General features: G+C 41.6%; 1 long non-coding RNA gene across 1 annotated transcript; it reads right to left on the minus strand.

The window, feature by feature from the left end:
• Positions 1-12665: 12665 nt before the first annotated feature.
• LOC145127638 (uncharacterized) lies at positions 12666-14081 on the minus strand. Its single transcript, XR_013716454.1, has 2 exons — positions 14043-14081; positions 12666-13300 (listed from the first exon to the last, which is right to left on the minus strand). It is a non-coding gene; the product is annotated as an uncharacterized LOC145127638 (long non-coding RNA).
• Between the last annotated feature and the right edge of the window lie 12550 nt (positions 14082-26631).

Below are 26631 nucleotides of genomic sequence, written 5' to 3' on the forward strand. Positions count from 1 at the left end.
TCCTTTGTTATGAGCATGATGTTGAGCATTTTAGGGTTTTATCCCAAAAAGGTGGAGTCTTGATGAGATCTTGAACTCTAGAGTCTAGGACCAGCCCCTTTTGAGTGTATGAGTTGTGTTATGTCATAAAAATCCAATCTTGGTTGGTGAAATCACTCCATGCATGAGTTATGAGACCCTTGAGACAAAAGAGTGTATATTTTAGGAGTTTGGTGCCTAATCAGCCATGCAAAGGCTTAAAGTTGATGACTTTATGGATTAAGAGACATTAGAGAGTCCAGATCTGAGATATGAGCTTATGTCTTAACTGGTTAAGACCAAAAATGTGAGAAGAAGGAATCTGGGGCGTACGCTGGGCGTAATCCCAGTACGTGCGGCGTAGGGTCGAGCATCCCCGATGCCTGCATGGCAGTCGAGTACGCGCAGCGCACTCCCTGCCGTTGACTTTTGTTGACTTTTAGGGTTTGGTCAAAAGTGTGGACTATTAAGCCTATGGAGGGGTAAAATGGTCTTTTCACCCTTCTGTGAGTGTGAAAGGGTTAGTCTAGTTCTTGAGAGCCAATATTAATTAGGGATGATTATTATGTGCTAGGCGGAGGCTAGACTGGTGGGTAGAGTTCGAGATTCCGAGTTCGAGGTTTTCATTTGCTAGCTTACGAGGTGAGTCTTCTCACTATACTTACCTTGAGTGGTACTTATGTGTGACCAGAGGGTCTTATGTGTATGTGATGTGTTTTGAGATATCCTGCTATTTGCTTTGAGATATGCATACTGTGTATTATATTGTGTTGTTGAGTTGAGGGACCAGTGGGTCCAGTTGAGTTGTGGGACTGGAGGGTCCCACTGAGACACATTGACCGGAGGGTCTTATTGAGTTATAGCCTCGAGTAGCTGATGAGTTGTGTGTGGTATTTTGAGGAACTCACTAAGCTTTATGCTTACCGTGTTATGTGATATGTGTTTCAGGTAGTTCTGAGGATCGCGGCAAGGCACCGACATGATTGTACACACTGGCGGAAGATGTTTTTATGATTCTGGGGATTGTGATTTACATTGGGATATGATTGTCATTTTGGATACTTGTGTTTGAGATTTTGAAATGAGAATTTATGGTGTTTAAAAAATGAAAAATTTGTTTGAAAATTTACGTTGTTACACTCAAGCTCTCAAATTTATGGTCCAACAACCCCAAAAACAATAAGAAATGGTACCCAAATGATTTGGAGTAGACCATACTCACAAGAACCAAAGCTAAGGGACAAAAAGCATACAAAATCCATGACTAACTAGATCTAGCATGAAAGCTTGCCAAGATGGAAACTTTATACCTCCATAAGGTGGACAACAAGATTAATGATCTGGATCTACAAGGCCTGAAACTCTTGGATGCTTCACTAAAGTCTTCTTCAAAAGATCACACACAAAATACTTTAAAACCTCAAGGATCTCACACAAATAGCTAGGATTTCGAAGTGACTGGATGGGAGGATGGAGGTTGGGTATGAAGAGGCTCTCAAGAGGTTTAGAGCCTTTAAATAGGTTCACAACCCCAAAATTAGGGTTTGGGCTTTTCTGGATTACGCACTGTGTAGCTGGACTTACGCCTTACGCCTAGCGTAAGTCATTAATTTCCTGCAAGGAATCTTTCTACTACAATGAGCATAGGAGGCCATCCTACGCCCTACTTCAGACTCAAAATACAAATAAGGGCTAAAACACTTTAAGGAAAAATCATACATTCAGGATCAAGTGTTACAAATCTCCCCCAATAGAATTAGAAGTCGCCATCGATGTCTTCGATCTTGAATAAAGCATAATAGTTGGAACGTATCTCCTGATCGGGCTCCAAAGTCCATTCCGAGCTCTTCCGGTGCTGCCACTTCACCTTCACCAAGTCCACCACCTTCTTCCATAGAGTCTTCGTCTTTCTGTCGATAATCGCTATCGGTCGCTTGACATAATTTAGGCGGTCATCAACCTGAATATCACCCAGGGGTACTACAACTATCTCATCTACCACAAAATTCCACAACTAGGACACATGGAAGATGCTATGAATGACTGAGCTCATCCGGTAAATCTAAGCGGTACGCCACATTGCCCAACCTTACTGCTATCCGGAAAGGACCAATAAACCTTGGGCCCAGCTTGCCCTGCTTTCTGAAACAGATGATGCTTTTCCAAGGAGAAACCTTCAGAAGTACCATATCCCCTACTTGAAATTCCAACTCAGATCAGTGTCGGTCAGCGTAGCTCTTCTGGCGATTATGGGTTGTCTGAAATCTCTGCCTTACTTGTTGTATAAACTCCATCATCTTGAGCACTATCTCCATGCTCCCTATGACCCTCTAACTAACCTCTCCCGAGTAAATCGGGGTCCGAAACTTCCTCCTATATAGGAGCTCAAAGGGTTGCATACCAATGTTGGTGTGATAGTTGTTGTTATACAAAAACTTAGCCAAAGGGAGGTAAGAGTCCCAAATCCCTCCGAAATCCTAGATGCAAGCTCTCATCATATCCTCGAGCGTCCAAATGGTCCACTCACTTTGTCCGTCCGTCTACGGATGGCAGATAGTGATAAAGTGCAACCGGGTACCCAACTCCTCATGGAACCTCTTCCAAAATCTGGAAGTGAAGCGAACATCCCGATCTAAAATAATCGAAGTAGGCACCCCATGGCGAGAAAGCACCTCGCGAACATAAATGTCGGTAACTTTTCAGCCGACGAACTCTCCCGGGTAGCCGAAAAGAGAGCACTCTTAGTCAATCGATCGATAATCACCGAGATAGCGTCTAAAACATTTGTCGTCCTTAGTAACTTTGTGATATAATCCATGGTGATATGCTCCCATTTCCATAACGGGACCTTCGGAGGCTGCAATTTGCCGTGATGGCGCTGATGCTCGACTTTGACCCTCCGACAGGTCAGACACCGTCCACAAACCAAGTTATATCCCTTTTCATACAGGGCCAACAATAATTGTGTCTCAGATCATGATACATCTTTATTGCTCCCGTATGAATAGAAAATCTCAACTTGTGTGCCTCGTCCATCAAAATTTGTCGGGTCCCACTCGAATAAGGAACCCAAATCCTGCCATACAGTGTTAACAATCATCGACTATCATAATCAAAAGCCGACATCTGGCCAACCACCCGTTCACTCTTCCAATTTTCCTCCTTGATGGACTCCATCTAAGCAACCCTAATCATCTCCAAAACTAGAGTCACAATTGTCATCCTCAAACATACATCCCGAATCAGAGTACTAACCACCCTACAACTCAGTGCGTCTGCCACCACGTTGTCCTTACCCGGATGGTACAAAATTTCTCAATCACAGTCCTTCACCACGTCAAGCCATCTTCGCTGCCTCATATTCAAATTGGTTTTATCCATCATATACCTCAGACTCTTGTGGTACGTGTAAATAGTACACCGGACTACATACAGATAGTGACGCCACATCTTGAGAGCGAAGACTACCGCCCCCAAACTCTAGATCATGAGTAAGATATTTCGCCTCATGAGGCTTCATCTGTCTCGAAGCGTAAGCGATCACGTGCCCCTCTACATCGGTATTGCACCCACAGGAAGGGTGCTCCCCACAAAAAGGATAGGTGCTCCCCACGATAAGCTACTCAGCCTTAGGAAGGGTAAGCATCGGTGTCATCCTTCTTACTGACCAAAAAGGATAGGTGCTCCCCACGGTAAGCTACTCGGCCGTAACCTCTGGATTACTGACCAAAAATGATAGGTTCTCGCCACGGTAAGCTACTCGGCCGAATAAACTCCTTCCCCAATTGCTCTTTCATCTATAAGGATAATTCCTGCATCTCCGGTGGTGCAAGGCAATATAGCGCCTTCATAATCGGGGCAGCACCAATGATCAGATCGATCCTGAACTCCACTTGCCTCTCGGGAGGCACATCCGGTAACTCCTCAGGGAAAACATCAGGAAGTTCTCTCATAATCGAAACGTCGGAAACTGAATTCTTTTTCTCAACCCACGTATCGACAACATAAGCAAGATACCCTATACATCCATCTTGAAGACATTGCCTACCCCTAGCGGAGGAGCAGAAGGCGGATCCAATCCTAGTACCCTCAATACAGATGGTTAGCACTCCCCCGCTAGGGTCGCGAATCGTCACTAACTGATTCTCGCAGTCAATCATCGCCCCAAACTGACTCAGCAAATCCATACCCACTATCACTCAGACATCTTCCATCACAATAGGGATAAGATCAATAGAAAATCTAACACCACAAATATCTAATACATAGCCCCGGTAAACCTTGGAAGCCGAAACCATATGATCACCAACTATAGCGACCTTCAAAGGTCAATCCAAGGCCTCACGAGAAAATACTGAAATCTATATAGAAAGATGTAGATATAAAAGACCGAATCACACCCGAGGCAAATAACATCAAGGCAGGTATAGAATTCACAAGAAAAGTGCCCGCGATGACAACGGGTGTTGTTTTGGCCTCCTTTGCAGTTAACTTGAAAGCTCGACCCCTGGCCTTCAGGGCCTCAACCTTCCCCTGATGCCCATCAATGGTGTGCAGTGTCACAGGAGTAGGAGCTAGAACCGGCTTCGCTGCAAGAAGCAGACATTCTACCTTCACGTGGCCTGACTGGTTGTAGCTTCAACAAACTCGCAAACCTTTCGGGCACTCCTTCGCAAAGTGCCCGTCCTTGCCACATAAGTATCATACTCATCCTAATCGACAGTGATCCTCATGACCCTTTGCGCACTTATTGTAAGTGCGGCTCATCTGACTCCCTGCTCTCGAATCAGCGGTCTTTGCTCGCTTAGTCGTGGGCTGCGACTAGACTGGTCTCTAATCCCTCTTCTTAGTATCTGCCCTTGTCTCCCTCTCCTGCAACACCAACTCAATCTCCCTCTTCGTGGCATTGGACTGCATCCCAGCCAATATTCTGTATTGGAAGTTCGTCACGAACTCTCTAATATCTTTCTTGAGCATACTCAAGTATCGGGTCATCCGTGCCTTTTCAGTAGATGCATACTATGGAAAAAACAAGGCTCTCTCATGGAACATCCTGATGATCTCAATCACTGTCTCTGTCGTCTGTCGGAGCGGCATGTACTCCTGAGCCAATTGCTCCTTCTCCACCAAAGGAACATATACCTATCGAAACATCTCAACAAACTAGTCGCAGGTCACTGCGGCCTTCTCCACATGTGATAAATCAAAAGTCACGAACTTCCACCAGTTCTGCGCTCCTAAGCGAAGTAGGTTCAGAGAAAAGTAAACCCTCAGATCATCCGGACAGTAGCAGGTATAAAATCTTCCCTCAACATCGGTGATCCACCTCATAACAACAATCAAATCCTGGACTCCATCAAACTATGTGGGATTTGTATTATTGAACACCCGGTACTGCATCGAATCACCCCTATGGGATCTTGCAGTAGCGACAACTGCAGTGGCTGCAACAGAAACAACCTTAGTGACAGCCGTGTAGCGCTTATCAAACATCTCGATCATTTTAGTCTTGATAGACCCAAATACCTCCAGGATAGCCTCCCTAACCGTTATTTCCACCTCTGCAATAATGATCCTATGAATCTTATCATTATGGATACCCTGACTCTCCGGGCTACTGGAGCCTAAACCTCGGGTAAATACCGTACTAAAATACACAAGGAAAAAGGTCAAAACTAGACTAAAAGCAAGACAAGCCTGAACCTCGGGGTAATGACTCTCCGGGCTACCGGAGCTTGAACCTATGACAGCACTAGCACTCAACTTGAGGAATAAATTCCAGTTGAGCTAGTTGACAACTCATTACCCCTTCGTTGATCCAGTAGGGTTAGCATGCCACCCATATTCTATAGTTTTCATATTACATTGGATGGCAATATGTTTATCAGTGATCAAACACTGGTAATTTTGGGTGAACCAGTTAACTACAAGGAAGAAATGGCAGGCCCTGAGGCTGCTAGATGGAAGGGGGCAATGGAGAGCGAGATTCAGTCCATGTATGATAATCAAGTGTGGAACTTGGTTGTTCATGTACCTGGTCGAAAGACAGTTGGATGCAAATGGATCTTCAAGAACAAGACCGACATGGATGGGAAAGTACATACTTTCAAAGCTAGGTTGGTTGAAAAGGGCTTTACTTCAACCCAAGGGATTGACTATGATGACACCTTTTCACTAGTAGTTGTGATAAAATCTATCAGGATTATGCTTGCTATAGCTGCATTTCATGATTATGAAATTTGGCAGATGGATGTCAAAACTGCATTCCTTAATGGGAAGTTATCTGAGGACGTCTATATGAGTCAGCCAGAAGGTTTTGTACATGCCAAGTTTCCTGATAAAGTTTATAATCTTGAGAAATCCATTTATGGATTGAAACAAACATCTCGCAGCTGGAATCTTTACTTCCATGAGAAAGTCAAAGAGTTTGGTTTCTCTATAACCAAAGATGAGTCATGTGTATATGTCAAAGCTATTATGAGTATAGTGAATTTTCTAGTTTGTATGTTGATGACATATCCCTTACAGGAAACGACATTCCAACTTTTCAGGAAGTTAAGTCTTGTCTTGGAAAGTGTTTCTCTATGAAGAATCTAGGGGAAGCGGCATATATTCAGGGAATAAGGATTCATCGGGATAGAAAGAATCGTCTTATTGGTCCTAGCCAGAGTACATATCTGGATAAATTACTAAAGAATTTTAGTATGGAGAATTCAAAGAAAGGAGAATTTCCTATTCATAGTACTATCAACTTGAGTAAGACTCAAAGTCGCAATACTAAAGAAGAGATAGCTGACATTAGTCGAGTCCTATATGCTTCGACTGTAGGATCGATCATGTATGCAATGGCATGTACTTGCCCTGATGTGTCTTACGCTTTAAGCATGGTTAGTCGTTTTTAGGGAAATCCTAGCAGAGCCCATTGGATTGTGGTGAAGAATACTCTTAAGTATCTACGAAAAACAAAAGAAATGTTCCTAGTTCTTGGCGGTAGTGATACATTAACATTGAATGGTTACAGTAATGCCAACCTTCAAACAGACCGAGGAAACTTTTTTTTTTCACATTCTAGCTTGGTGTTCTTATTAAATGGGGGAGCAGTTACTTGGAAATCTTCCAAGCAAGACACGGTGGCTGATTCCACCTATGAGTCAGAGTACATTGCATCAAGTGAAGCATCGAGGGAAGCGGTTTGGCTAAAGAACTTTATTGGAGATCTTGGATTCGTTTCAACTATTTAGGAACCCATGGAACTGTTATGTGATATATAAGACATGGTTGCTTTGACAAAAGAACCAAAGGATCATGGAAGATCCAAATGTATCGACAGAAAGTACCATTATATTCAACATCGGGTAGAAGAATGACACCTTCTAGTAAAGAAAGTATAGTTAGAAGATAATGTTGCAGATCCTTTCACAAAGGCTCTAAGAAGAGTCAAACATTACCAACATGATAGGAGCATAGGCTTAAGAGACGATATTAGTTTTAGTAGTTAGGTGATATTTTTGAAACTTATAACAAAATAAATGTAATTGGTTTGGTGAATGAATAATAGAGAATTATTTATGAGTATCGTACTGCCTTATTCGATTATTTATTCTTGTGTTTCTTTTTGCATGTTTATACTTCTTGAGTAATTTTGAATTATTCAAACTCCACAGTCGTTCATACTTTTGGAAGTAAGTAGTGAATTAAGACTATCATGAATTTGTTGTAGATTGTCGATTGAGGTTAAGATATTGCAATTGGAATTACTACAATATTCATGAGTACTTTCAAAATAGGGATTTTAAGTATTGGATAAACCCACGCTTAGATATTGCTTCTTGGATCTAATCATGAGTAATTCTAAGACGATAATATCCACCATTCTTAAGTAGAGATATATAGTTCAAGCTATCTTCAAACCCTAATTTTGAATAAAAGTCAACTATGGTCAAAGTCAACGGTCTACACCCTGTGTACAAGCTGCTCTAGGCATGGTGTAGAGCTTGAGTGATTACGGGCTGAAACCACGCTACACCCAGCGTAACATAATTTACGCCCTACGTACTGATCAGAATCCCAAAAATCCCATTAAGCTCTTAATACAAAAAGTTAGCTCCTCAAACATCCAGGTTTGAATCAAAGGGACGACTTAATGGATAAAGTCTCTGACTTTATCCATTATCATGCCATAAATGAGAAATAAACTAAACCCTAAGTCCAAGAAATGCATTAATGCTCAAGATCACATGCATGGGGTAGATGGGAGTGCTCAAGCTCTCAACTTTATGGTCTAACAACCCCAAAAATAGAAGGAAATGCTCATCAAATGGTTTGGAGTGGAACATACTCAAAAGAACCAAAGCTAAGGGACAAAAGGCGTACAAAATACATGACTAACTAGATCTAGCATGAGAGCTTGTCAAGATGGAAACTTTATACCTCCAAAAGGTTGACAACAAGATGAATGATCTGGATCTACAAGGCCTGGAACTCTTAGATGCTTCTCTAAAGTCTTCTTCTTTAAAAGAGCACATGCAAAACAATTTAAAACCTCAAGGATCTCACATAAATGGGTAAGGTTTCGAAGGAACAGGATGGGAGGATGGAGGCTAGGTATGAAGAGGCTCTCAAGAGGTTTAGAGCCTTTAAATAGGCTTACAACCCCGAAAAAAGGGTTTGAGCTTCTACGAAATACGCGTTGTGTAGCTGGACTTACGCCCAACGTAAGTCATTAATTCCTCACGAGGAATCTTTCTCCTACGTTGAGCGTAGGAGGCCATCCTACGCCCCACATAAGACTCAAAATAGAAATAAGGCCTTAAAAAATTCAAGAAAAAATTAGACCTGTAGGATCGAGTGTTACAATCACCCTCAAACCTCAGAAAATCCCTAACCCTAATTCCCTTGGTGGTTCTTGGCCTTTTGGTGCAATTTGTTATCTTGAAGAAGAATAGAAGAAGGAGTAGAAGGGGTTTTATTAATGGAGCATCCAAGGAAATATCATCATCATCTTCTCATATTCTTTCTAGACCTTTGTAAGTGTCAAAGGCTCAAACTTTATTACCCTATTTTGCTAGATCTAGGATTTTGTCCCATTTTCTTCATGTTTGATCAAGTTGGAATGGAAGAGATCCATAAAGTTGGCAAATATATGGATTCTAAGGGTCCCTTGAGTGTTATAGAGTCTAGATCTAGAAATTGGTGGAATATTGGAGTCATGTATGAGAGTTTTGGTGTTATCTCTTTACTTTTGACCTACATTGGATTGAGGACATGCATGGAGCATGCATGTACATAAGGTGAATATTGTTATGGACCTTTGGAGTCCCCTTAAGCTTTTGGAAAAGTTAGGGTTGGAGACTTAATGGTTTAAGGACTTAAGTCATTAAGGGATGGTTCAGAATGAAGTCACAACGTGACACTAATGGTGTCACAACGTGACCAAGAAAGGAGTCCATGACTATTTTGTCTTTTTATGCTCACGACGTGACAGAGGAATGTTCATGTCGTGATGTTTGCTCAATGAGTTGTTCGTGAAGAGTTGGCTGAGTTGGAACGGAACGAGTTTGGGATCGAAGTGGGTGAGTTCTCACGACGTGACCAAGGGCTGGTCACGACATGAGGCTGAATGGTTAAAGTTATTGGCCGTTGACTTTGACTTTGACCATTGACTTATTGACCTGGCTTGACTTCTGGTCAAACTAAGGGTTTTTGAGTGTAGACTGAAACTCTTTATTGTTGTTAGGTGCCAAGTAGGATCAGTCTTTGATGGATGAGAGTTGTGGTGTTTAGCTACTACTTGCAAGGTGAGTCTTCTAGCTATACTTGCTTGTGTGGAAGAATATACATGTTGACCGGCTGGGTCTTATTTGTTGATTGTTGTTATATGTGAACTGAGTTGATGTTAATTCATGGACTGCTGATAGTCCCCAGAGATTCTGATAATCCGTGAGGCGTATTGTTAGCCCATTGGCATTGCTGATAGTCCCCAGGGTTGCTGATAACCCACAGTTGTTTATATTGTTGTGTTGTATGTGATATTCAAGACTGCTGATAGTCCCATGACTGCTAATAACCCTTAGCTAATTATTATGTTGTGTTGTATGTGGTATTTTGGGGAACTCACTAAGATTTGTGCTTTTATGGATTAACCATTTTGTAGGTGTTTATCAGATTGCAAAGGTGGGACTGTACACATACATCGACGGTTTTATGATTCGAGATTCCGCATTGTCTTCATTATAACTCTGATTTTTGAATACTGGTTTGTGAAAAAATGGTTTATCGTGGATATGGTTTTATTAAAAATGGTTGTTATATAATTTTAAAAATGAAAATTTTTGCCTGGTTTTTTGGGACATTACAACGTGAGGGGGATGGAGTGATGTTGGCTACACGGAGATGTCAGATCAAGCATCACGTTTAAGTGTAAGGTACATATGGTGAAAATACTAATTTGTATCACTCTCGAACGACAACGTATTGGGAAACGTCAGAGTAGTGAATGCAGAGAACCAGAGACAGTGTTACGGGTGAGAGTCGCACCTCACTTAGTGCACTAGGTCTTCAGGTCATGCTAGTAGCGAACAGGGTCTTTTGTGTAGGATTAGTGATGTTTTAGACCCAAGATAATGGTAGACATTAAAAGTAATTATAACGAAGATAGACAATTAATATTTACAATGGTGAAATGTCAAAGATTAATATATACGTTATATATTGCTAATAATAAACGGTGTAATGTAATTAATATGAAAGATATTGCGTGATTGTATGCGTGACTGATTGCATTGTATGAAATATGCATGTTTCCATACCTATTGTATTTGAGATTGACTCGTTGTGTTGTTGCCAACACTTGGTCTTGTTGTGTTTTGCCATGCTTGCCTTATAATTGTACATGTAGCTAAGGAGTAAGGTATGGTGAGTTTGGGGTGCACTTTTTGGGTAATTGTTATCTCTTAGTATTGATACCACTTGGACATATCAAGTTGTTTTTTTTTGGATTTTGAACTAGTTCATTCTTATGGTTTTGGACATGGTTGTTTTTACATAACGTTGGTGATTGTTAAACATTTTAATAAAGTCTTCCATTGCATTTTAACGTTAAATGATGTTTTAAAAAAAGGGTGAAAATCATGGCATTACAAATATTTATACCACATACACGTATCACAAGAGTTTGAGATATTCAATGGACCAGCCAAATTTAAACATGAGGCAGCGTAGATGGCTTGATGTGGTGAAAGATTATGATTGTGAGATTTTGTATCATCTGGAAAAGGCCAATGTAGTGGTTGATACGCTAAGTTGCAAGTTGACTGGCACACCTATATGGGATCTATGTTTGAGGATGACTGTTATGAATCCATTACTATAAATTATTAAGGGAGCGTAGGCTGAGGCAATTAAGGAATATAACTAGAAAAGTGAGAGGATACTGGATCAGGTCTCAACATTTGTTATAGACAATCGGGGTTTATTGACTCTGCATGGTAGAGTTTGGGTTCCTTATTCGAGTAGGGCCCAACATACTTTGGTGGAGGAGGCCCATAAATCAAAATTTTCAATCCGACTGGTTGCCGTGAAGATATAGGGATTTGAGACATGATTATTGGTGTCCATGCATGAAGAGGGACGTCGTTTGGTACGTCGAGAGGTGCTTGGCTTGCCGGAAGGTCAAGGCCGAACATCGGAGGCCTCACGGTAAGTTCCAGTCGTTGGACATCTTATTGTGGAAATAGGAGTAGATCACCATGGATTTCATCACTAAGCTACCACAAACTGTAAGGGGATTCAATGGTATTTGGGTCATCGTGGACCGACTGATCAAGAGCGCCTTTTGACAAAAAGTTGACTTTTTGACTAAGTTTGACCTTGGGTCAAACTTTAGGGTTTTAGGTCATATACTCAGGTTTGACCTTTATTTAATGTCTAGGTGGTTCATGAGACTGACCTTTACATTATTCGCGTGCAGTTGTGATCTTTGGATTTTTGTGAGGTGAGTTTTCTCCCTGTATACTTCTAACATAGTTGCTATGATATATTCTTAGCTAGACTAGTAGGGTCTTGGTTGTTGCTTGTTTCTTGTATGTTTACATGCTTTGTTCCGTTGAAATAGACATGTCGGGTTGCAACAGACGTGTTCGGTTGAAACATACATGTTGGGTTGAAACAGACCTGAAAGACATGTTGGGTTGAAGCATACCCGTTCGGTTAAAATAGACATGTTGGGTTGAAACATACTCGTTCGGTTAAAAAAGACATGTTGGGTTGAAACATACCCGTTCGGTTGAAAGACTTGTTGGGTTGAAACATACACGTGCGGTTGGAATAGACATGTTGGGTTAAAACATACCCGTTTGGTTGAAACATACATATTGGGTTGAAACAGACATGTTACTATTATGATTAGTTATATGTGATGTATGTGATATTTTGGGGAACTCACTAAGTCTTATGCTTACAATTGTGGATTAAAATATTTCAGGTATTTCTGAGGACCGTGGGAAAACGAATGCATGACTATTAATAGTCTGATCTTGAAATTTTGTTTGTGAAGAATGGTTTTGCTTTGATTATCCCTTTAATGAGATTTGGGAATTTATCTTGATTTTAAAATGAAAATTTTATTGTAAAAATTGGGACGTAACACATAATTAAACATTCACGGTTTGTTTCAAGCTGATACAAACGAGAAAATTTATCAGACAAAACCCGGTCACCCACCCAAATTTATTTACAAAATTTATCTGAGAACCATTACCAAGTCTTCTTTTTAAACCGAATTCTTAATAATGTTTTTTTTCTTGCAACAAATTTATAGACTTGATAATTCGAACCTATGACCCATTTCCTCGAACTCTGTTAGCAGCCAAATCAAAACCACCTTGATCCCCATATAAATCTTTAACAACCTTCACCCAGATCATATAATTACTATTAAGGAAACGCCATCTCTATTTTTTCAATAATGAATAATTTAGTGTTGCTAAACTTCTAATATCCAAACCACCTTTGTCTCTTTCGGCTAAGACCATATCACATTTGACCCATGACATCTTACCAACCTCACCATCCCCTCCCCCAAAAAAAACTTAGCTTCGTGCGAGTCTAGATCTTTAGCAACCTCAGTAAGAAGGAGAAAATAGACATGATAGGTGCAAACTAAACCAAGAACCGATTTTAGCAACATTGAGTGGCCACCAATAGACAAATTCGACACGTTCCACTTAGACCTAACACAATTATACAACATCAATCTGCTCTTGACCGGAAGAACAACCTACACCTAACATATCAAAAGAAATATATGTTGCAAATTAATTCCTGGTACAATATATAAAATATGACACGATGTCAGAATTGAAAAGAAACAAATTCCATATAAAAACAACTTTTGAAAAAATATACCAACATAAAATTACAAGAATTCATGACTGTGCAACATCTCATCGACCACCGGCTTGCATGGGCACCTTATCTTGGTTCAAAAAGAGTCCATTTCTTCATCACATGGACTATTGTTAAGAGGGCCCACTTGGTTTCGTATCTATTGGACTATTGGATTTTTGTTGGCTTTTTCCAATAATACTAGTACACATACATACTTAGGCACTTTCCATAGTACTAAGGGTGCACATCGGGACGATTTTATACTTTTATATAGTGTACCAGCAACCTCTCTCCTTATTGTAAATAATTTCGATTTTTTTTTACTATTATGTCACTATTATTTTTTTTTCCTTGGCATACCTACTATGAATCTTGTGTCCGTCTCTAACATCAGACTCGGTCTGGACATGTCCTTAACTTTTGTATATGTATGAGACCATTTCTAAAGGGTTCCTAGAGCAGGAAGTCTAAAGTCGGATCAAATCCACAGTACGGATTCAGTGCCATGTTTCAGCAAACTGATGGTCATCATCGAGCCTGTCTGGTCTCACCTAAAACTGGTCCGAAGAAACACCAAAAGATGGTCCAAAGCTTGTCCATAATGGTTTAGACTAAAAAAAATAAATTGGAGTTTGTACCTTCACATGACACTTCTTCCTCTTATAGCAATCTTTTCATATATCGTATTAAAGCTATAAGTTTTTTTTACAATAAATTTATATATAGAATTATGTACATTCTCAATGTCACCATTAACGATTGAGGTTACAGTATTACATTATTTTATTTATTCTAAGACATTCTATTAATAAGCATTTATTAATATTTAAGACATTTTGTTAATAGTCAATTGATGTATTACATTATTGTACTTTATTATTGTAGCGCGTTGAATTTGGAATAGTTTTATGCAACTACAACTAAATAAATTGTTCACTAAATGTAATTGGCGTGGCCAAATTTTTATTATTGTTGCTTTAATAGTTCGTTATGTTTCATTGTAGTTTAACTAGTTAGTTTATAATTTGTTATGTTTAATTATTTTAGTACAATTTATAAGTAGGTTAAAGCAAACGAACTGAAACCTAACCGGAAATTACTCTAAGCCAAAGCGAATGAAGGGAATGAAAAGACCATGAGAGACCATATTGGTCTATAACAAGACCGATGAGACCAGTTCTGAAAAACCAGTCTGAAAAATGACCGGTCCAAGCAAACATTGGTCCTAGAAAGGACCCGATAGTTTGTGCACCTCTACTTGCCACTACTATTTTTATATATAAGTTATAATTCTTAATTTTAAACTCTGGAGGATAACAAATATTAGAAAAAAATATATTGTCATTGCTATTATGCTATATCAAAAGCCTAATTTTAAAAAATAAATCTAACTCTATCCTAATATTTCGCTTGATAACTAATATTTCACATTCAAATAAATATAGATCTGTCAATGGCTTCTAACTTATCATGTACTGTCCTTTCCTTTTAAAGTCGAAAGTTCAAGTCAGAAACATAAAATAAAATAAAATAATAATAAATAAAAAAAAAAAAAAAAACCTTACAGATCTGCCCAACCATTTGATTCTTCTCGCAAAGCATGGCGAGGCAGTAGGGGCCTAGGGGGCAGCGGGGATGTTACTCACTTACTCCCCCTCTAACTCTTTAAATTGATGTAATACAGAGCCCTAAATAATTACCCCATTTTCAGCCCATCTTTAAAGCCAGCAACCCCCTATATGGCTATATGTTTAATATGTTTAGTTGGAAAACGATCATATCATAAAATGGCACGTATTAAGATTACACTGATTTTGCTTACCCTCATGCTTTTAATTTTTTTAACAGCTGTACGAAGGCTAGCTAAAAACTAGCAAAGAAACAAACAATTAGTTATAAGAAGATTTTGCATCTACTCATTTTAATTTTTTCTTGCCTTACGATTTCTATTAAAAAAAGAAAAAAATATATTTTCTGTATTTTGAAAGTCGCATATTTTTTAAAACCAAAGCAATATGGGCAATACCCGATCACCATTATTAAAATCTGTGCAATACTGAAATGGATTCTCCATTCAACACAAGGTAATTTTTTATTCTTATTATATATTTAATATTTTTTGTTGCTTGCAATTAATAATATTAGTATGATTGGTAAGCCCTTCTTATTCAAAAATTCTGAATCCGTTCCTACTTCCTATTGCAAAGTTAACATTTTTTTTTCCTTTTTGATGATTTGAGGTCTAAAAATAGTGGCAATGTCTACAACATCAAAATATCTGTTGGATTTACTTTACTTGTTATTCCAAAAGATTCCTACATGACAAGTGGGTCGTGTTTTTTGCATTTTCATGGCATCCCACACACCTTTGGCTTTCATGGCCCGTATCCATAACTTCAAATGGCCAAACCGTTTGTGGTCCACAAAAGGATCATATAGTCAAATACATGAACAATGAGAGTACTAGGCCAAGTGGCCAACCTCAAGTGGATATATACTAACTTAAACTCATGTTCTACGCTTTGAAGTTTGAAATATCAACTCACCCTTAAGAGCTTGATAACGACTAAGGATATATACAAGTATAGAGCCACAAGTTGACATATTTGCTTGATAACCTGCATAAAATGTTCTGGTTGTCCATGGTCATTCTTTATTATCTAAACTAACTGCAACAAATACAAGTATAGAACCTAAGCATCTATAATTTCCTACACACAAAAGGGTCGTCTTATGGGACTGAACTCTTTTACTAGCCATATAAGTATATAACAGGTCATTGTGTATTTGATTTCAATTTGATCATGTTGGGACAAGATGATGGGAGTTAGGGATTAGACGAAATAGTAACTTTTTTTCTTAAAAAAAGTAATTTAGAACCTTAATAAATTCATAAACATCGGGAAAAGTAACCTTAAGATTTTGAAAGATATAAATTGCATAAAGGGAAATAGTAACACCCCGTTTATTTATTAGATAATTACATAAATTAATAAACGAATAGTAGTCCTAAAATAAATAATTATATAGCAAGTTGTTGGTTTCCGGGAGCCAAAGGTTACAATGTTAGAAGTCGGGGGTTAAAGTGTAAAGTTTCAGATTAGATTCGTAAATATCTATGAAGGCAGGGACTAAAAATGTTAACATGGCTGAAGTTTGAGCATTGGACCTTAATTGAAAAGAATTTCTCAAACAAGGGGTGGTTTTGTAAATTCTGGATTAGTTTTGTAAGGATTTTAGAAGATAGAGGCTGTTTTAGTAAAATCTGGATTTAAAATGTAAAGGATTTAATGCTGAGGGTTTATATGGTAAATATAGGATCTATTTCGAAATAAATGGGAGCTGGAGGGACCATTTTGGTCATGATGGCAAAATCGTATAAGAGACGGTATATAAGGGTAAGGGAACCCTAACCCTAAAAGCATCACCCCTCTTGCAGCTGTCGGGTATCCTCCAGCCGCCACCACCCATTGCGTGCATCTCCCGGCCACCGGCGGTCTAGTTGTCGGACGTCACCGCAGTGTCGATGCCGGACATGTTGGGCCGCCGAATGAACCACCGAGCCATTGCTGTTAGTCGCGGTTGTTGTTCCGAACCACCATGACGTGAGCCGTTGCTGCCGCCCTTCGACGATGACGAAAGAAGAACCATCAAGAACGACTTCCGGGCGGCGTTTCTCCTGCTCCGCCTTCAGCCAACGTCGCCGACGTCGCTAGGGTTGCTGCTCCGTCGCCGCTTCGTCGACCTGTTGCTGCTAGACTCGATGTCGCGGTTAACCGCGGCTGTCGCCGCCATTCGCGCTGCTGCCACCGCCAGACGTTATGTTGTTGTGGCTGCCATCGCCGAGAGCCACCAGGTGGGTGGCTAAACCCTTGGACGGATTTGTTGCTGCTGCGTGGTCGTGAGCAACCGAAAACCTTCGGGAGCGGGAAGGAAATTCATCGCAGCCACCTGCTGCCGCCATGCGCCACCGCCGGCCACCACAAGGTGGTTGTGTGTGTATGTGTTTAGCCTAGTATGTGTGTGTGTGTGTGCGGTTTGGTTATTTCGTTGTAATTTTGTATTAATTGGAATAGTGAAGAAAATCCGTCACCACCATCGTTAGGTGGTGGTTGCCGCCACAGCCGCCGTGTCGGGTGGCGGTGTGCTTGCCTCGTTGAGTTTGATTCGTTTAGGGTACTTGAAACCCTAATGGGCCTTGTAAGCTCTAATGGACCCTAATTGACCCAAATAAAATCCTAATGGACTTAATGATATTCTAGTGGGCCTAATAGGCCTAATAAAGCCCTAATTGACCTAAAAGCCCAACAAATTGATAAATGGGCTAGTATTATGGTTGGAAACCCTAATTAGGGTTTGGAAAACCCTAATGCCAATAAACCCCTAATTTTGAGAATTAATCGGGACACACACATGAGAATTATTTAATAGCTTGAAATATTAAATAATAATCATTGGCAAAGATTAATCTAAGCAATATTCGACTTAATGGATTAAGTCCTTAGTGGATTAAGTCCTTAATGGGTTAAGTAGGAAACTTAACCCTAATCATCATTTTATGTGAAACCCTAATTTCACTTGGGCCTTAAGTTGGGCCTTTCTATTGGGCCTTGATGATTGGGTTATTAATGGGCCATCCAAAGTCAAGCAATTGGACTAGAATAATTTAATGGGCCTAGGGTAAGGCCCATGTAAGGGGTTTGGGCCCAATTTGGAAAATTGGGCCATAGATGGGCCATAGTTTGGGCCTTAATGATTATATGATGTTGGGCCTTAGAATAAGACCATGTATAGGCCTGGGCCCAATTTGGAAAATTGGGCCATGTGTTGGGCTTTGATTCCTATTTGAATTTGGGCCTATGGATTGGGCCTTGGGCTTGCATAAAGCCAAGCTTGGGGTAATGTAGTAATTATCCAAAGAATGCACTCATGGTTATGTAGTGGAACCTAATTATTAATTGGGTGTTATTTTTGTGATTGACAGTTCGGAAATATGTTATCCAGCAGCTTGGGTTGAGTCTGCGGGACTTCAGCAGTGTGGGATTGTGTCTACGGGACTTCAGCAGTGTGAGGTGAGTTACCTTCCAGTAGCGGTGGGTCTACGGCCACAATGTCGGCCCACCAGTAGGAGTTGTATGTTAGATGATTGTCTTTGTGATATTCATCTAGGTTTGCTACTACCTGATATGTTTATGTGCTCGCATGATATGTTATATGTGATAGTGGTAGTATGAGGGGAATAGTCCCCAAGTTCGGTTGTTAGGACCGAAGGGCAGTTCGGGCACCCCGGATATGCCCGACAGTATGTTTATGCTATGTTATTATGTGGTAGTAGTAGGAGGTGAAATAGTCCTCGTATCTCGGTCGTAGGGACCGAAGGGTAGGTCGGGCACCCCAGATATGCTTGACAATATGATTATGTTATGATATGTGTGATAGTAGTAGTAGGGGGTGAAATAGTCCCTGGAGTTCGGTTGTTAGGACCGAAGGGTAGTTCGGCACCCCAGAATGGCTTGACATGGGTAGGTCAGCACCCCAGAATGGATTGACATGGGTAGGCCAACACCCCAGAATGGCTTGACATGGGTAGGTCAGCATCCCAGAACTGCTTGACAGGGTAGGTCGGCACCCCAGAATGGCCGGACCGGGAAGGTCGGGCACCCCAGAATTGCCTGACAGTATGTATGCTACGTGATTGTATGGTATGTGGTAGGATGGGGGAACTCACTAAGCTTTGTGCTTACGGTTTACAGTTTTGGTTTCAGGTACTCGTTTTCAAAGGAAAGTAGTCGGCTTGATCGCAGCGCATCACACTATGTTTTCCGCACATGAGATCTTTGGGATTACACTCTGATATGGTTTTATGATAATATGTTTTGATTATTGACACTTTGGTTTTGACATGAGATATTAATATGAATGTTTTTATACTGATGGTTTTATATAATTACTTAATTAAAACGAAATTTTTGGTCTTGAATTTTGGGATGTTACAAGTTGGTATCAGAGCCTTGGTTTGAGGGATTCGGACACACTCCCGGGTGTGTCTGAACTCAAACTAAGGACTTGGTATGAAAATTTTCAAAAGTAAAACCCTTTTATAAAAAGAAGTTTGAAAGGAATTTGAAAAGAGAAAAGAACTTTGAAAAGAACAAAGTGTGTGATGCGTGCAATCAGCCGAGCTCAAGTAAGTTTTCCCCAAGATACCCATACATATTATGATATGTTATGTTATGACATGATTATGAGAACTGCATGCTAGTTTAGGGCTAAAGATCTAGGAATGATGCCTTATATGCCTATTGTATGTGCTTGTAGACTTTCATGCTAGTACTGATCAGTCAATGATAGGATAGTCTGTTTAGGTTATGCCTGATTGTATGAGCCTTTGAATTGCATGTACAGATTCCTGATTAGAGGATAGAATGATTTGATTGGAATATGATGGTTAGAGTTTCCATTGTCTGAATGCTGCTTGCTTTGTGCTTTGTGGGACTTTTAGTAATATGAGCTAACTATTAAGTGGATATGCTAAGTCACATGTGGCACAGGCTGGATAATCTCAGAGTGATAAATCTGACCCTATTGCGCAGCTCTTGTCTGAGTCCAACCGTTCTAGGGATGGGTCTATTACTCGAAGGATTATCTGATCTCTGTTGCATGTGGCTATATTCATGAGGTAGCTAGTTGACATTACTGGAAATCTTTTAGCAGTTGAGGACTGGGTGGGTACAGGAACCTAGGAAAGCCTTGGATATGTTTTGGTGGGTTAGTAGTGAGGCTCAGTGAGACTTGGGTGTACCAGTTGAGGAAGTGACTTGGAGGATCCGGGAGGATTGCTGAGGAAAGTATGGATAGGTGTGGAAGGTAGTATTGGGCCCGTACTACTGAAAGCACAGGATCCCTACTCAAATCGGTGAGAGTCTTGGAGAATCCGAGAAGCTTCAGGGAAGAGTTTGTGACCCAGTTTGGGGACAGAGGATGTTCCAGTTGTTGCAGCTTAGCCATTGGCAAGTGAGCTAGCGAGCGTGATAGGGTGTCAGACCTTGAAGGATATGACTTCCAAGAAGTTGCAGATGCGAGATCGTTTGGAGCACCCTGGAAAGAGAGGTTTGTGCCAGGTGCGTATAGTAGATGGTCCCGGGAAGAGACCCATGAATTTTGATCATCGGGTGAAAGGCCAGCAGGGTCGGAGTCAGTGCAGCACGTACATGAAAGTGCACAAGGGAGTTTGTCGCTCCAAGGGTTTAGGCTACTACAGGGTAGCGGGGTTGGTCATGTCAGCAGAAGGTGATTAGTATTCCTCCAGATGTTGCGGGTATTATTTAGAGGATAGTCGCTCAGGGTAAGATCGGTAGTTCTTCAGTGAAGACAGCGTTCAGTGGTTCTATCATGGTTCGGGTGTGGTCGACAATTGTCTATGGATGAACTTCGGAGTTCAAGGCACTACTGTTGTTAGGAAAGGACCGGTAGCATGAAGACGGTGATGTCAGCTGCGGGTGTTAGATGCATAAGTGGTTGGTCATTAGATGTTCAAGAAAATTGTATTTTCGCATGGGATGTGTTTCGGTTAGAGTTCTGTGGTGCTGCAAGATTGGAAGTGGGAATGAGGATTCGTCAGCCAGAGTGAAGATTAAGGCCTTCAGTTGACAGCATGGGAGATGGACTGAGGTGTCCGATTGGACCAGATTTCAAAGTACTCTTCAAGACTTCCGAGGATGGGCGATCTTAAGGTTAAACCGGTGATTAATGGCTGTCATCGGTAAGAACAGGTTGTCATCAGTGGGATACTAGAAAGCGAGAAGGATTGGGAATCCTTCAATTCTCGCGTACAGTGAAGACTTAGTCGAATCTAAGTGGGGGAGAGAATTTTTGTAAAGTTCTCCAAATGTGAGTTCTGGTTGCGCGAGGTGCAATCTCTTGGGCACCTTGTCAACCAGAAGGGTATTCTGGTCGATCCGGCCAAGATAGAGGTCGTGATGCAGTGGGAGATTCCGAGGTTTCCAACCGAGATTCGGAGTTTCTTGGGTCTAGCGGATTATTACCGGAGATTTATACGGGACTTCTCCGAGATTGAGGTTCCTTTGACCTGACTGACCAAGAAGTCGGTGGCCCTTCGTTGGGGGCCTGAGCAGCAGGCAGCCTTCGAGGCTCTCAGACAGAGGTTGTGCGAGGCACCGATTCTCACCCTGCCAGAGGGTGTAGATGATTTCGTGGTTTACTGTGACGCTTTGATCATGGGCATGGGTGCGGTACTGATACAGTGGGGTCACGTGATAGCAGGTTTCGGAAACCAGGTTAGAGTTTCGGTTAGGACTCAAGTTCAGTGGTGTGTTAGGTCGAGTGCGTGTTCGACCCAGTTTGGAAAGTGTTGTAAGACTACGGGGGTAGCCGTAGCATTCACTAGCAGTCAGATAGTTTGGAAAGTGTTGTAAGACTACGGGGGTAGCCGTAGCATTCACTAGCAGTCAGATAGTATGGAAAGTGTTGTAAGACTACGGGAGTAGCCGTAGCATTCACTAGCAGTCAGATAGTTTGGAAAATGTTGTAAGACTACGAGGGTAGCCGTAGCATTCACTAGCAGTCAGATAGTTTGGAAAGTGTTGTAAGACTACGGGGGTAGCCGTAACATTCACTAGCAGTCAGATAGTATGGAAAGTGTTGTAAGACTACGGGGGTAGCCGTAGCATTCACTAGTGGTCGGTTAGTATGGGAAATGTTGTAAGACTGTGGGGGTAGCCGTAGCATTCACCAGTGGTCAGTTAGCATGGGAAGTGTTGTAAGACTGCGGGGATAGTCGTAGCATTCACTAGCGGTCAGATAGTGATAGAGTGTCGTGAGACTGCGGGTGTAGCCGTAGCATTCACTAGGTTGGTAGATGGCATGAGCGTGTTGTTAGAATGCGGAAGGAACAGTAGTACCCACCAGTTCGGGTGCAACAGTGAGGATATGGAAATCCATAGATTGGATTTTGGTGTTACCCAGATGGATTAGATATGTTTGAGTCAGTGATAAGACTGTAGGAGCGCCACTACAGTTATGGGATCAGGAAAGCAATGGACTATATAAGATTGCTTGTGATATAAGGCTACCATCGGTTAGGTGGCAATCACTTTTAGCCTTGGATTTGATGATGACAGGATTCGATGCATGGACCCGCTCGGTTAGATCATAAAGTTGTTAGAGTCGCAGTGGCAGGGTAACTAGTGGCAACTAATTCCAGAGAAGAATTTCGTTCGGGAGTCGTGTGAGGCGACTAAGTAGGAGTCCTTTGGCTCCGCGACCGGGCCGGAACCCGGTATTTCAGGCGACTGATGGACGAATTTAGACCAGGAAGGTCTCGATAGATTTTGGGAAGCAGTTATGTAGCAGCGTATACTGCTTCAGGCAGTTCAGTGTTCGGGCAGTTTCAGCATTTGGGCAGCGATAGTATGTGTGTTTTAAGTTGCATGTACGCACGTAATAGCTGGTTTGTTGGGGAGTGAAAAGTCACCCACAGCGGGATTAGCTGAGCCTTGGCTAAGTGTAAGTGATTTGCAGGGATAGTTGGGTCTGTGAACCTGTTTTATAGTGAGAACCTAAAGCTATCAGAAGTTGAGTAGCCTGTTGAGGAATGAACGGACTGGATTCAATGATAATGATTCAGTATGAGTGGTCTGTTAAGGATTCAGGCCATCCCGAGATAGCAATTCCCAAATGGAGTAGATGTGATTTTGTTGCAAGGAGTTCGTTCGTTTCTTGGTTTAGAACCCTGCGAGGGATGATTTAGAATGCCTTGGAAAGGCTGGGGCTATGCTCGGAGTTGTGGCCGTATTACTAGAGTGGTTAGCGTGGAAGGAAGGGTAAGGAATGATTTCGAGGACGAAATCTAATTTAAGTGGGGGAGAGTTGTAACACCACATTTATTTATTAGATAAATAAATAAATTAATGAACGAATAGTAGTCCTAAAATAAATAATTATATAGCAAGGTGTTGGTTTCCGGGAGCCAAAGGCTACAATGTTAGAAGTCGGGGGTTAAAGTGTAAAGTTTCAGATTGGATTCGTAAATATCTATGAAGGCAGGGACTAAAAATGTTAACATGGCTGAATTTTGAGCATTGGACCTTAATTGAAAAGAATTTGTCAAACAAGGGGTGGTTTTGTAAATTCTGGATTAGTTTTGTAAGGATTTTAGAAGATAGAGGTTGTTTTAGTAAAATCCGGATTTAAAATGTAAGGATTTAATGCTGAGGGTTTATATGGTAAATATAGGATCTATTTTGAAATAAATGGGAGCTGGAGGGACCATTTTGGTCATTATGGCAAACTCGTTTAAGAGCCGGTATATAAGGGTAAGGGAACCCTAACCCTAAAAGCATCACCCCTCTTGCAGCCGTCGGGTATCCTCTAGCTGCCACCACCCATTGCGTGCATCTCCCGGCCACCGTCGGTCTAGTTGTCGGACGCCACTGCAGTGTCGATGCCGGACATGTTGGGCCGCCGAATGAACCACCGAGTCGTTGCTGTTAGTCGCGGCTGCTGTTCCGAACCACCATGACGTGCGCTGTTGCTGCCTCCCTTCGACGATGACGAACGAAGAACCACCGAGGACGACTTCCGGGTGGCGTTTCTCCTGCTCCGCCTTCAGCCAACGTCGCCGACGTCGCTAGGCTTGCTGCTCCGCCGCCGCTTCGTCGACCTGTTGCTGCTAGACTCGATGTCGCGGTTAACCGTGGCTGTCGCCGCCATTCGCGCCGCTGCCACCGCCAGACGTTATGTTGCTGTGGCTGCCATCGTCGAGAGCCACCTGGTGGGTGGCTAAACCCTTGAACGGATTTGTTGCTGCTGCGTAGTCGTGAGCAACTGGAAACCTTCGGGAGCGGGAAGGAAATTCATCGCAGCCACCTGCTGTCGCCATGCGCCACCTGTTGCCGCCTTGTGCCACCGTCGGCCACCACAAGGTAGTTGTGTGTGTATGTGTTTAGCCTAGTATGTGTGTGTGTGTGTGTGCGGTTTGATTATTTTGTTGTAATTTTGTATTAATTGGAATAGTGAAGAAAATCCGTCACCACCATCGTTAGGTGGTGGTTGCCGCCACCAGTCGCCGTGTCGGGTGGCGGTGTGCTTGCCTCGTTGAGTTCGATTCGTTTAGGGTACTTGAAACCCTAATGGGCCTTGTAAGCTCTAATGGACACTAATTGACCCAAATATAAACCCTAATGGACTTATTGATATTGTAGTGGGCCTAATAGGCCCAATAAAGCCCTAATTGACCTAAAAGCCCAACAAATTGATAAATGGGCTAGTATTTGGGTTGGAAACCCAAATTAGGGTTTGGAAAACCCTAATGCCAATAAAACCCTAATTTTGAGAATTAATCGGGACACACACACGGGAATTATTTAATAGCTTGAAATATTAAATAATAATCATTGGCAAAGATTAATCTAAGCAATATTCGACTTAATGGATTAAGTCCTTAGTGGATTAAATCCTTAATGGGTTAAGTAGGAAACTTAACCCTAATCATCATTTTATGTGAAACCCTAATTTCACTTGGGCCTTATGTTGGGCCTTTCTATTGGGCCTTGATGATTGGGTTATTAATGGGCCATCCAAAGTCAAGCAATTGGACTAGAATAATTTAATGGGCCTAGGGTAAGGCCCATGTAAGGGGTTTGGGCCCAATTTGGAAAATTGGGCCATAGATGGGCTATAGTTTGGGCCTTAATGATTATATGATGTTGGGCCTTAGAAAAAGACCATGTATAGGCCTGGGCCCAATTTGGAAAATTGGGCCATGTGTTGGCCTTTGATTCCTAGTTGACTTTGGGCCTATGGATTGGGCCTTGGGCTTGCATAAAGCCAAGCTTGGGGTAATGTAGTAATTATCCAAAGAATGCACTCATGGTTATGTAGTGGAACCCATTTATTAATTGTGTGTTATTTTTGTGATTGACAGTTCGGGAATCTGTCATCCAGCAGCTTGGGTTGAGTCTGTGGGACTTCAGCAGTGTGGGATTGTGTCTACGGGACTTCAATAGTGTGAGGTGAGTTACTTTCCAGTAGTGGTGGGTCTACGGCCACAATGCCGGCCCACCAGTAGGAGTTGTATGTTAGATGATTGTCTTTGTGATATTCATCTAGGTTTGCTACTACCTGATATGTTTATGTGCCCGCATGATATGTTATATGTGATAGTGGTAGTATGAGGGGAATAGTCCCCAAGTTCGGTTGTTAGGACCGAAGGGCAGTTCGGGCACCCCAGATATGCCTGACAGTATGTTTATGCTATGTTATTATGTGGTAGTAGTAGGAGGTGAAATAGTCCTCGTATCTCGGTCGTAGGGACCGAAGGGTAGGTCAGGCACCCCAGATATGCCTGACAGTATGATTATGTTATGATATGTGTGATAGTAGTAGTACGGGTGAAATAGTCCCCGGAGTTCGGTTGTTAGGACCGAAGGGTAGGTCGGCACCCCAGAATGGATTGACATGGGTAGGTCAGCACCTCATAATGGCTTGACATGGGTAGGTCAGCACCCCAGAATGGCTTGACATGGGTAGGTCAGCACCCCAGAACTGCTTGACAGGGTAGGTCGGCACCCCAGAATGGCCGGACCGGGAAGGTCGGGCACCCCAGAATTGCCCGGCAGTATGTATTCTACGTGATTGTATGGTATGTGGTAGGATGGGGGAACTCACTAAGCTTTTTGCTTACGGTTTACAGTTTTGGTTTTAGGTACTCGTTTCAAAGGAAAGGAGTCGGCTTGATCGCAGCGCATCACACTATGTTTTCCGCACATGAGATCTTTGGGATTACACTGTGATATGGTTTTGTGATAATATGTTTTGATTATTGACACTTTGGTTTTGACATGAGATATTAATATGAATGTTTTTATACTGATGGTTTTATATAATTACTTAATTAAAACGAAATTTTTGGTCTTCAATTTTGGGATGTTACAGGACATTCGGATGAAAAGATACATGTTTTTAAGGACATCATCGTAATTCTTTAAACCTAACTTGAAGTAGCTTTTGAATTGATATTCTTTTTATTCTCAACTAGCATGAAACCCAACTAAATTATTTGGGCATGATGCGTTTCACCCGAATAACAAGGACGAATAAGTGAATAGCTCGCTACCATCTAGTAAGCATGCAAAACCGCGTACTTCGAATATAAGGCTTGTATATCTAATAGACACAATACAAGATATATGGCTTATATGATTTGCT

Source organism: Lactuca virosa, chromosome 7, assembly GCF_052849685.1.
Source record: "Lactuca virosa cultivar CGN04683 chromosome 7, Lactuca_virosa_CGN04683_v6, whole genome shotgun sequence".
Classification (NCBI taxonomy): Eukaryota; Viridiplantae; Streptophyta; class Magnoliopsida; order Asterales; family Asteraceae; genus Lactuca; species Lactuca virosa.